This window comes from Melospiza georgiana, chromosome 1 (assembly GCF_028018845.1).
Source record: "Melospiza georgiana isolate bMelGeo1 chromosome 1, bMelGeo1.pri, whole genome shotgun sequence".
In the NCBI taxonomy this organism is placed as follows: Eukaryota; Metazoa; Chordata; class Aves; order Passeriformes; family Passerellidae; genus Melospiza; species Melospiza georgiana.
In genome coordinates, this window is record NC_080430.1 from 144542892 (window position 1) to 144554373 (window position 11482).

The window sequence follows — 11482 nt, forward strand, 5'->3', positions numbered from 1 at the left end:
GGGGCTGCAAAGCCAGGACACAGAGCTGTGTTTCTTCCCCAGGGCTCGTTCTCACTGGTGCTGGCTGTGGCTGGCAGCCCTATCAGTCGTGGCGTCGCGATTAATGCTGGCACAGTGGCAGTGCCTGGGTGGCCGAGCCCTTCCTGCGTGTGTTGGGCTGCTCTGCTGGACCCTGGGCAGGTGCCCCACTAGAGCCATGTCCTGTTTTGGGATGGGGATCTCATCCCATGCCCTGAGTTTCCCCATGGACTCTGGTGGTAAAAGGCATCTTCAGGGAAAATGTTGCAGTCCCCTGCTCTGTGCTGCTGTTCCCCAGGGTTCTTCCAGAGCTGCTGGCCCTGGTGTAGCTCAAAACCCCAAACTGAGTACTTTGCTAGTGAAAGAAGGGTAGCAATGTGTGCCAGAGACAAGGAGTGAGTTGCTGTGCGCTCTCCAAACCAAGTGAAGAGATCTGACCTTCAGAATCTCCCAGAGTGCCATCTCCTCTAGGCACTACCTGGCGTTACTGCAGTTACGGGATAAAACACCTTTATGTGTTCAACAGTGATCAACAATGATCTTGTCCCCACATCTTCCCACTGACTGTCATCATCATTTATACTTTGGCTTTATCAGGGCACAGCAACTGTTGCAGCTTGGGTGCTCACTGATCTCCTTCGAGGAGAAGAAGAGAGGAGGAGGGCAGGAAGGAATGGGTTGCCCAGAGAGGTGATAGATGTGCCATCCCTGGAAACATTAAAGATCATGTGGGACTGGGCTTTGAGCAATCTGCTCGAGTTGATGTCCCTGCTCACTTGAGGGGTTTGGAGTAGATGGTCGCTAAAGGTCTCTCACAACCCAAATGATTTGATGAGGGCAATCCCCAGCCTGGCTAACCCAGAGGGTTAGGTTGGATTCAGGGCATCCCCCGACCTTGTTGCAGAGCTGCAGGAGTGGAGAAGAGAGGCTGAGCCAGCAACAAAGGGATAGTTGCATGCATTGAGGGGAGATCTGAGCACTCACATTGCTCAGCTACAAATTCCTCTCTAAATGGGTATCTCAGGACCTTTTTAAAGGCTAGTGCTAATAAATACAGACTCTACCTGTGCTTGCTCTTCAACAGCAGGATATGTCAGTCTGAAAGCAGGCTGGAGAGGTAAAACAAGTTTTGGGTTTTTTAAATCTTCCCACAAGACATGCCTTTCTGAGCACTGAAGGACATATTTGCATTTTTTGGGACATAGTGTGAATACTTTCGGCAAATACTGAAATAAATACACACATCCATCCCACATGAGTACATACAAGGCAGTAGAAGATAACTGCACTTGAAGGGCTCAGCATCTTGTTACTCCTGCATAGCTTGTTGGTCAGGGAATTTGTCATGTCCTTTGACAGTGTTTCAGCTCACCTGTATTGCCTCTGGTGTATAACAAGCTTCAGCTGTGGGCTTCTCTCTTCAGCACCTAGTCCAAAACAGCTTGCCTTGGGTTTGCAGTCAATGTTGCTAGCTGGTTCCTCTGGTGCTGCAGGACCACACAGTAAGCCAGTCAGCTCAGAAATGGGATCACTTCAGCAAATTCAGTCCAGTTTTTTGATAGCACATAAAAATACAGCTAGTCACTAAAAACCAAAAAGCCCAAGGTGGCATTCGGTGGTCATCCCTTCAGCAGCTGAGCAGTGTTACTGTAATATCTGTCTGTCCTTCTGCACTGCTACACCCAAAACCAACCTCAGGCTGCCGACAACAAAGGATGTTGCTGAACACACTCACAGCAGGGAACCCATCCAGCTGACATTTTTTCCCTCCCTTGGGTTGCTATTCTGTAGATTTGGTTGTCCAGTCCAGTTTGCAGTCTCGCATGGCAAACTGGCATGCACTGGCATGTCTGAGAGGGAGGAACTAATAGGAACAATATCATGGGCTGGTCCCAGTGCCAGAAAACTTGTGGGGGAGAGTCACCAGCCTAATCACATTGAAACCTTGGGAGTTGCTGCTGAACTGGGAACCTCCTTGGGCTTTGTGCCTGCCCTACTTCCCAGGGCAGTTTGGTTGATGGTGATAAATGGTAAAGTCTCAGTGCCCAGTTCCCTGCACACGCAGGTTGTTCCTTTGTGCTCTTGCTTTTAAAGCTATCAGCACAAAATGGTAGAGGTTGGGAGAGTGTTTGATAAATCTTTTCACATTCTCATCTTTTTCTATATTTGCTTCCCATCCTGATGCTCTCTATTAGCATCAGTTCAGAGCAAGGCCAGCTCTGGTAGATGTGAGGCTGGGAGGAGCTGGGCTGAGTGCCAGGCTTGGGGCTGGATGCCACATGTATGGTTTTTGGCCTTCTTGCCCCAGATAATCCAAGATCCCCCTCCCAGGAGCCATGTTTCTGTTTGGCTTGTGTGGAGCTGGGTTTTGAACCTTCTGCTGACTGATCTCAGCAGTGGGTTGCTTACCAGCATCTTTGCTGCAGCATGAGGATGGAATTGATGTCCGTGCTCATTGCAGGGGCCTTGAACTATGTGACTTTAAAACTCCCTTTCAACCCAAACCATTCTGTGATTCTATCACCCCCAGTTCTGTGGTCAAGCAGGTGAATATTTCTAACAGACCTGAGGGAACCCCTTTTGGAGCAGGGGAGAACAGGCACACCCTTCCTCTCTGCAGCCTTCTTCCAGCATGTAGTACTCCTGAGATTTGCTATTTCCCTGACTCAGTGTGCAGTAACACCAAATCCTCTCTTTCCTTTGATCCGGGGCTTTTAAAAGAGCAGCATGATGCTCCTGTGCCAGCCAAACAGCTTTGATTCTGCCATGCAATGTGGTGTGCATGTGTCCAGGTTGACAGGAGCTGTAAACACCCATTTCCTTGCAGAAGTTGAGAGTAAATTAAACCAAAGCTCACGATTGCATTTTGGTTTATTTATATATTTATTTATTTATTTTTCCTAATGGTCCATGTGTTTTTAGCACTTATTACTGGATGCAAGGGGATGCTGCATCAGTGTGTACCTGCAGCATCCCTTGTTAGCTCACAGCTCTCATCTCTTGTGCAAGAGAGGATGCTAAAAACAGCTGAGTCCCCAAAAGGTGTTTTCCTGCAAATCCTGGAGACAAATCACACTAATGGGAGGTGACTGGCTGCAGACTTGTGGCCAGAGGAAGATGGATGGTTTTGAGCAGGGGTGTTGTGACCTGAAACTTAAGCCTGTAGCTGGGTCACTGCTCCTCTTTCAAGTTGTTTTCACTGGGCTGGAAGCTTTCTTGTTATGCATGGAGTTGCATCCAGGGAGGATCTGAAAGGTCGCTTAACCCTTTGCCTCACAGGGAAAGCAGAAAAGAAATGATAATACAATAAATCCAAAGCAATCCAACCATCCTTCAAAAAAAAAAAGTCTGAAAGCTGAAAAAGTCCACAAAGGAGGATGCTGGGTTTATATTGCTTGTTCAGCAAACAGCCTGCATTGGGTTGAGGTTGCAGTGAAGGTTTATACAGAAATTCAATGCCACTTGGGATGTAACACAGGTAATAGCATTTTCCCCCCTCTTCTCCCTCCTCCTTCATCTTTGCTCTAATGCATTTGACTGAATTACAGTGCAAATCCATGGCTGTATAAATACCAAGTGGGGGAGAAAAAAATGCAGCAGAAGCCACAGGCATTGTTTAGGTGGTTCTTTGATGTATTTCACCCATGAATATCAACTGTTAGCCTTGTGGGATGGTTTTGGGCTAAAAGGGGCTTGAGACTGGTTTGTTGGGTGCCTTATAAAAACACTTCACAGACATTTCACTTCCCATCCTTTCTCTCTTGATGTGTGTGCCTTGCAAAAATGTACTTATACTCTCAGTTCCCAAGATTAAACCACTTTTACTGCACAAATACTATTTGAGATCCACAATTTGTTCATATGTTGGGATGCCTTGAAGGATATAAGTCCAAGTTCTGGCACTGCCAGATCAAATTCTACATGAGCACCTTAGGTTTTGCCAGGCTTGTTGGGAAACACTTGTTCCTCAGGGCAGATCCTACAGCCTAGGCTGGAGTCAGGAGTGGGACCGTGCTGGGAGTGGTGGGTCTGCAGCGATGAAGGAAAGGACAGGGGGGTTTGGCAGCTGGGCTTGTTTGTTTGTTTGGGAGTACAGGGGGAGGACTAGTCTGTGATGCTTGGCATTAAATTTGGCCTGATACTTAAGTACCAGTCCCAGGAAATTGCCATCAGAGTAATTAGCATGTGCTGACTTATTTGTACAGTGATAACAGCAGGAAAGTATTGAAGCAGGAAAAACAAACACATTATTCATTTGAACCTTCAATCCACAGCCTTTGCTTGACAGTTCACTCTTTGCAATACACAGGTCTATTTTTAGGCTTCCAAGTCAGGTGAGCTTTTTTTCATTTTTGTTTTGCATTTTGGTCTTTCTTTTGCTGACATAAATTGGAAATTAATCTGTGCTTAGAGATAAACAAACCCAATTTTAAAATAAACCTTTTGAATACCAAAGACTCTGTGAAAGTGCTGAAGCTTCAGTACAAGGCTCGTGAAAGCTGTACCCATGCAAATGGGATGAGCTGCAGATGGCAGCTAGGGTAGGCAAGAGGAGCTCTCTGTGCAGATGCAGCTCTGGGTAGTGGAATGTGATCCCTGTTTCTATCGGATGTATTTGCTGTGAGCATCTTCTTCAGCCCAGGTTTCCCTGCCTGGTGGTAAGTGCTGCTTAGCCAGCCAGGTTAGAGCTGTCCTTTGACAGGTGAGCACTGAGGAGCAGGTTTAGTAACTTGGGTAATAATTATTGTTAACGAGACTGTGGGAGTGTGGCACAGGGTCACAGGAGTTTGTGGTTGTGAGGTATCTGAGGAGGATATTTGGGGAAAGGCAGCCTTGTATGTGTGAGTATATGGAAAAGCTGGTAAGAGAGCAGAACATGTTTGGGGGTGGGGGGAAATGGGTGTGGAGAAATGTGTGGCTTCACCTTGGAATGGAAACAATGGGGATGAAAGTGTTTGCTCTGCCTTTCCTTTCCTCCCCTCTTCTGCTTACCAGCCACCCGCAGAAGCAATTCCCTGCCAGGCACTTGTGCTAAATCCTTTGAAAGCTCCTCTTCTCCTTTGGCTAATATAAATTCAGAAAAAAGGGTGGAGGCAGAAGACAGGCTGTCTGCAGGGGAAGAGAGGCCCCAGGGTTTCTCCTGGAGATGGATTTGTGAACAGCTGAGAAAATCAGGCAAAGCATCTCCCTCAGCCAGCAGCTATATCACAGGCACCCCTGGCCACAAATGCAGTGCAGATAAGTCAGAGTTAAAGTGCCCTTTTTAAATACCAAAGGCTTTTAAGTATTTGAACCAGCCATCAAAAAGGTGACTTACCATCTCCATATCTTGAGCTCTTTGCATGGAGCCTGCATGCCTCTCTGGAAGGTGGGGCTTAGGCAAACACTAGCAGTACTGCTCAAATCAAAGGTAGGAATGAAACTTGTGACCTCCCTTATGCAAGATTCAGACTGGGTGACCCAATGGCCCTAAAGTCTTTGGGAGTGATTGCTGTGCTTTGCAGCCCCAGAAGTTCGTCCCCATCCCTGGTTCCCTTTGTAGTTTCCAGCTACCAAGTGCAGGTTTAGGGTTGGTGGAGGTTGGTGGATTCTGACTGCAGCCTCCAGGTTTCTTAGGAAGCAGTACCAGCTCCTTGATTTTTGTGCCACAGGTTAGTTACCCCTTTAATCCTATGGCTGTCACAATGAGCCCCCCACGTTTTAAGCCCTAAAGGAAGAAGGGGCAGGAATGAGGGAAGGTATTGCAAATGCACAACCATGAACCAGTACCATGATGATGAAAACTTTAAACAAACCAGGCAGGAGCTGAAATTTGCTTTCTGTTTGAGGGAGGGCTTTCCAGCTCTTTGAGAGACTATATCCTGGGATATGCCTTTGAGGCTTAGAGGAACCCAGCAGATGTGAAGATCCTGGAATCAAGAAGCACAAAGGGAACCTGCAAGCATAATTATGATAAACATCAATGGGTGGTTTCAGAGTGTCAGAACTGGGAGCTTCATTCCTTTGGCTCGAGTGCTTGTAGTCAGGAAAGTTTTGTGTGCCTTTCGTAGAGCCACAGACCAGCCCAGACTGGAAGGAATTGTCTGGTTCAGTCTTTTGTGGGAAAGGGAGCCAAGGTGATTGCAGCAACCTTGTCCAGTTGTGTCTTTGAGACCTCCAGTGATGGAGACTTTGCCATCTCCCTGGGGAGGTTATTCCAATGAGTGACTGTTCTCACTGTAAAATGCTTATTTCTTATGTTATGCTTTGTTTCTGGTCAGTGGGGGTATTTTTTTTTTAATTCACTTTTGCCTGGATATGATTTTTCCTGTTGTTTTTAGCTGGGAAAAAACATCAGAGTTGGTTTCTTGGTTTAACAGCATTTTGTTTTGCTGCTTGTGGTATGGATCTGGCACTTTTGCTGCTCTTCAGAATCCACACCTGGGTAGTCATGGGATACAGAGGACCTTTGGATGGGGCAGGGATGTCTGGGGCTGTACAAGCCCGACCACTGATAGTGGGGCAGCTTGTTCTTCACACCACCAGCAGCTGAGCCTCTTGTTCTTTGTTCCTCATGGATTTCTAGGCTTTGAGGACATTGTGCATGCTTAGTCTGACCTGCTGTATAACAGAGATTCCTTGAATTAATTTCTACTCTGCAGTCAGCAGTTGTGAATGCAACCAAGCATACATTTTTGGGGGAGCAAGAGAAGCAAGGTGGAAGCATCCCATCTTATTTTGAAAATTGCCAGTACTAGATCCTTGGCCATGCCAGATGGAGGACTTTTCTCTCTGTTAATTACTTGAAGTTTAGAAAAATGGTATCGTCACTTCTGGTTTGTTTTCTGTTGAACTTCAACTTTCAACCTTTGGTCTCGTTATGCCTTTGTCTGGCAGGCTGAGAGCACTCTTCTGACAGGTACCTACAGGCTGCGAGGTGCCTTTTAACTTTCTCTTTGATTGACTTCCTTGAGCTCCATGCTACAAGCCCAGGTTTGTTCTTGTGGTTGTCCTCTGAACTCTCTCCAGTTTTTCCAGCAGTAGTCTTGAAGTGTGGGTACAGGTATGAAACCTCACACTCCCATCAGCTGTGCCAGCCCAAGGCCTGCAGATAACAGGGCCTCTGCTGGTACGTGACATCCCTGGTCTGTGGAGCCAGGCACCATGGAGCTGCCTTGTGAGCTCACCTTGGGCTAATTATGCCTCTTAGCTCAGCCAGTCCTGTAGGTCTTGTATTTTTAAAAAGTTTCCACGCACCCCTTTGTTTAATATGCCAAACATCTCTTTAATCTTTTTGATGTATTATTATTTTTTTTTTATTCTGAAAGGAGCTTTAGTCCAACCTTTCTCCCTGTACCAGCCGCACGTCAAAAATCTTTACAAAACTGGGAGCTGCTAGGAATGTGTTTTACAGAGCTGGAGGAAGGAAAGTAGTTCACAAGGGGGAAATAACACTGAGATCTCCAGTGGATGGTGGGACAGGACCGATGCCTACCACTGGCTCCAAAGTTCTGCAGGCTTTTTTGACCTCTTTGGATCTTCACAGATTGTTTTCTCCTGTGAAGATGGTTAACCTGCAAGCACTGTGCCAGTCAAACCTGTCATTGCTGGCTGTGGAGTGTAGCACCAAGCTTCTTGCCTGGGGGTCATGGACTGGCTGCTTCCATTGGGGTATGGGTCAGTGCTGGTGAATTTCTAGATACTAGACACAGAGATTTAAGACAACTGAGATGTTTTTATCATTGGTTCTATGTTGCTTTTTATGTGTAATGATTCAGAGGAAACAGAGGTGTTGATCTGATGGGGAACCTAGAAAGCTTTTTGGTAATATCATCCAGATGTTTCCTTAGCACATCTGCTTAAGCCACTGTTGAAGTCAATGCCTTCAGCAGTGCTGCTGCTGTGTTTTACTGCCTGCTGCTGTGTGTGATGCTAATTTATGAGTAATGCAGAAATGGAGGAGGGGGAAGTTTAGCAGTAAAAGCAAGGACAGCCAGCTGCTGAGGAAGCGTGGGAAAGGAAGGCAATCCAGACTGTAACCCAAATAATTCTTGCTTTTACCATTCATGCAGGGTGTTTGGAAGTAATCTTGCATGTAATTTTAAGTACTGTGCCCCAGGTTTGCCTGGTTACAGGTCACTGTGTACCTGTGCTGGTGCAACTCAGCCATGTGGCCAAGACATTTGTCTGTCTGAACACTGACTTCAGCTGAGAGCAGGGCTCACACAAGCTCTCCTTGTGTGAGGAGATACTGCTGCCTGTCCCCTCATTAGTGGGAAGCTGTTTCTCTCCCTGGTTGTATCTGTTTAGCACTTCAGCACTGCCTTGCTAATCCCTGTGCCAGGATTGTCAGCATGTGCTGTTCCTCCAGGGAGGGTCAGCTTTGGGACAGCTCAGCTGCCTCATGCCAGGGCTTTGGGCAGCCAGGATACTACTGGGAGCTGTGCTTTTAATGTCACTGTGTCAGCCTTGTGCCCTGCCCACAGGAACATTGCCAGCAGCCTGAGGATAATGTTCCATAATTCCCAGTGCCCTGAGCTGTGCAGTCTTTCTAGGCTGCACACTCCAAGCCCTGGGTCACAGCCCTTCCAATATGGACTCAGATCTGGTGAGCAGCTCCTTACATCACGCTGTTCTTCCTCCCTCTTCCCCAATGACTTCTGCTGCTGGCTCATTTTCTGTGTCACAGAGAGCACGTCTTCAGAGCAGACCAGTTTGTGGTGCTCACTGCAAACTACTGATGTGGAAAGGTCATGGCAGCCACAAGGTCTTTGAAGAAAAGAGAATCTCATCTCCCCATATGAAGGCTGGTTTGTCACCTCCCTCCAGGGATGATGGGGTGACGTTGGAGGTTATGCAGGTTAAAATGGGGGAAGAAGGTGGAAACGTGTGGTTGGGGTGTGGCAAAGCCCTTCTGCGAGGAGATGTTGGTGTGGTAGGTGCCTGTGAGATGAATGGCCCAAAGGCGTAGATCTCATCCTATTTCTGCCTCTTTCTCTCTAATGAGTGACACAGCACCGTGAGCTGGCCAAGGAAGGGCCATCCAGTGCTCTTGGTTACGTGTCAGAGAGCGGCCCAGCTGGGTGATTCACAGGATGGAGGTGGACATTGCACAGTCCCAGAGGAGCCTGCAGCACCTTGTTTGTGTGTGTGGTCCTTCAGAGAGTAAAGATGCTGAAACAGCACTGCAGATCTTGGAGCAGGAGAGACAGTGTGGCTTCTAAATGTTTGTCACGTGAACACAGAAAGCAGCAAGAGATGGTCAGAGACACGTTTCTGGAGCTGTGGATGCATTACCACCCTCATGGCTTGGGGCCCATCTTGTTTCCAGTTGCCACCTTGTTAGCTGTGCTCCCCATGCTCCCAGGCAGTGCAGAGCCATTTGCTTCCACCACATCAAGCTATGATCTTGTTTCTTCTGGCAATGGACCACGCTGCTTTGCTTCCCTAGCCAAGGTGTGTTTGAGCGTCAGTGGCTTTGTACCTCCTGTGCCACATCCTGCACTCAAGGAAGAGGTTTCTTCTGCAGCATAGACCAACTTTCCTGCTTCTCATAGAATGATATCATAGAAAGGCCTGGAAGAAGCTGTAGAGATCATCTATTCCAACCCCTCTGCCATGGGCAAGGCCCTTACTTCACTGTTAATCTCTGTAACTAGGAACATTAAATCTGGGTAGGACCAAGCTTCCATTAATATTACAGGGCTCTTCTTTTATGAGGCTAAACTACAAGTTATTCCCAGCTGCCTCCTAAACCTGACTTTCTATGTCACTGGCCCACCCTGGCAATCCTCTCTTTGCTGGGTTGGAGTTAGTTTGCAGGTCCTCCCTAATGGGATAGGGCTGCTGGCCTCTTCTTCTGCAGCTCTTCCCACCCAAAGAAACCTTGTGGACATCTCCATTGTGTTTACTTTCCGTCTCTTTCAAATGTCCCCTGAACACAGATGAAGGCTGCTTCTTTCTTGCTCAAGTCCTTTATGTTGGGTTGCTTGTGCCTGGCTAGTGTCCAGTGGAGGAGCTCCTGGACATCATGAAAGTCTTTAGTTTAGATAAAGTATCTAAATGCTTCCATTTCTCTCTGCACACAAAAAAAATGGCTATTTTTGATAAAACTTAGAATTTAATCTAAATCTGATTTCTGGAGTTGTTCCTGCCTCCTCAGTGGAGCAGTGTGTTATACCCAGCAGAGCAATGTCTGCATTAGTGTTAATGAGCACACAGTGTAGTCATTTTGCTGGTTTGTGACAGTCTGCACTCGAACACTTATGTTGTCTTAGGGCAGAATTTACATGTAAAGCTAACTGTGTTGTATTGTGTATTAAAATCCACTTAATTTGATTACAGTACCTTTGATTACAGTTTCCTTTGTCAGCATTTGAGCTGACTGTTACTTTGTCACTAATCCCCTGTGATGCTGCAGTTGAACGCACCCTCAGGAGACAGTCAGCCTCAGTAATCCTCCTTTTTGGGGAAAGTGTAGTAAAATTTGGAGAGGGTTGGCTACTGACAGTACGCCTAAACTTCCTGACTCCATTTTGGCTTGTATTTGAAAGGAGTCTTTGTTTCTAATGGAAGTTATAATACAAAATGTAAAAGTTTGTGACTCCAAAGGGAAATTTTCCAACTGCTGAAACAAAGTGTTTCAAGTCAAAATGAGTTTCAATTCAGCAACTTTCAAAATGTCAAGTTTTTTATATTTCTTTCCACTTATTCAGAATGGTTGAAAAAAACCAACAAGATGTTTAAATCTCACAAGGATGATAGAACTGTATTTTTCTTTGACATCTCTTATTCATCTCAGTTAGACTAGTACCTTCCATTGGCTGCATCTTGAGGCAACAACAAGATATTCTTTTGTCAGTACTGCAAGGTCAGGGTGTCCTTTGATGGGTGAATCAGTATCACTCTCTTGATACTAATAGAAATCTTGTATAAAACCTGAAGATTTGTCAATCTGTCCTGATCCAGATATTAAAACTGTGTTTTCTTTATAGGTCTATCCACTGTTTGGAAGATGAAACCTGATGAGCTGCAATTTGGGTTGGATTACAGTATTTCAGAAGACTTTCTGAACTTGCCAGGCAACCCTTCCCCTTGACTTTGGGGACAGAGGAAGTTAAATTTATATTTCCAGTGTCACACAAGGAGATAGAATGGAGTTGGCTGCTTTACACAAGTAATGAAAACCAATGCTGTGCTGCTCTTGGAAGGAGTGCTCAAAAGGAGAAAAGTGTGGCATACACATCTTGGTTTAGAGACAGATTTTATTTGGGAAAGTGTGCCCAGGGGAAGATAGAAGAAAGAGAAGAGGTGAGGCTACAAGCCAGCTTCCTGACCTCCAGAGTGGGACTGAAGCTTTTTAACAAGGTAAAAAAACCAACAAACAAATGCAAAACATTTTCTTTCCTTCATACCTCACTGAAGTATCCATCAGACAAGAAATGTGAAGAGTAATGAGCCCATGCATTGAGTAGTTTCTCCTACT

At 46.2% G+C, this 11482-nt stretch overlaps 1 long non-coding RNA gene across 1 annotated transcript in view; it reads left to right on the plus strand.

Annotated features, from left to right (window-relative positions):
- LOC131092309 (uncharacterized) overlaps positions 1 to 11077 on the plus strand; it is a 54261-nt gene extending 43184 nt beyond the window's left edge. Inside the window, exon 3 of the long non-coding RNA XR_009115485.1 lies at positions 10992 to 11077. This is a non-coding gene — a long non-coding RNA (uncharacterized LOC131092309). The remainder of the gene's footprint in view (positions 1 to 10991) is intronic.
- The last annotated feature ends 405 nt before the right edge of the window (positions 11078 to 11482 follow it).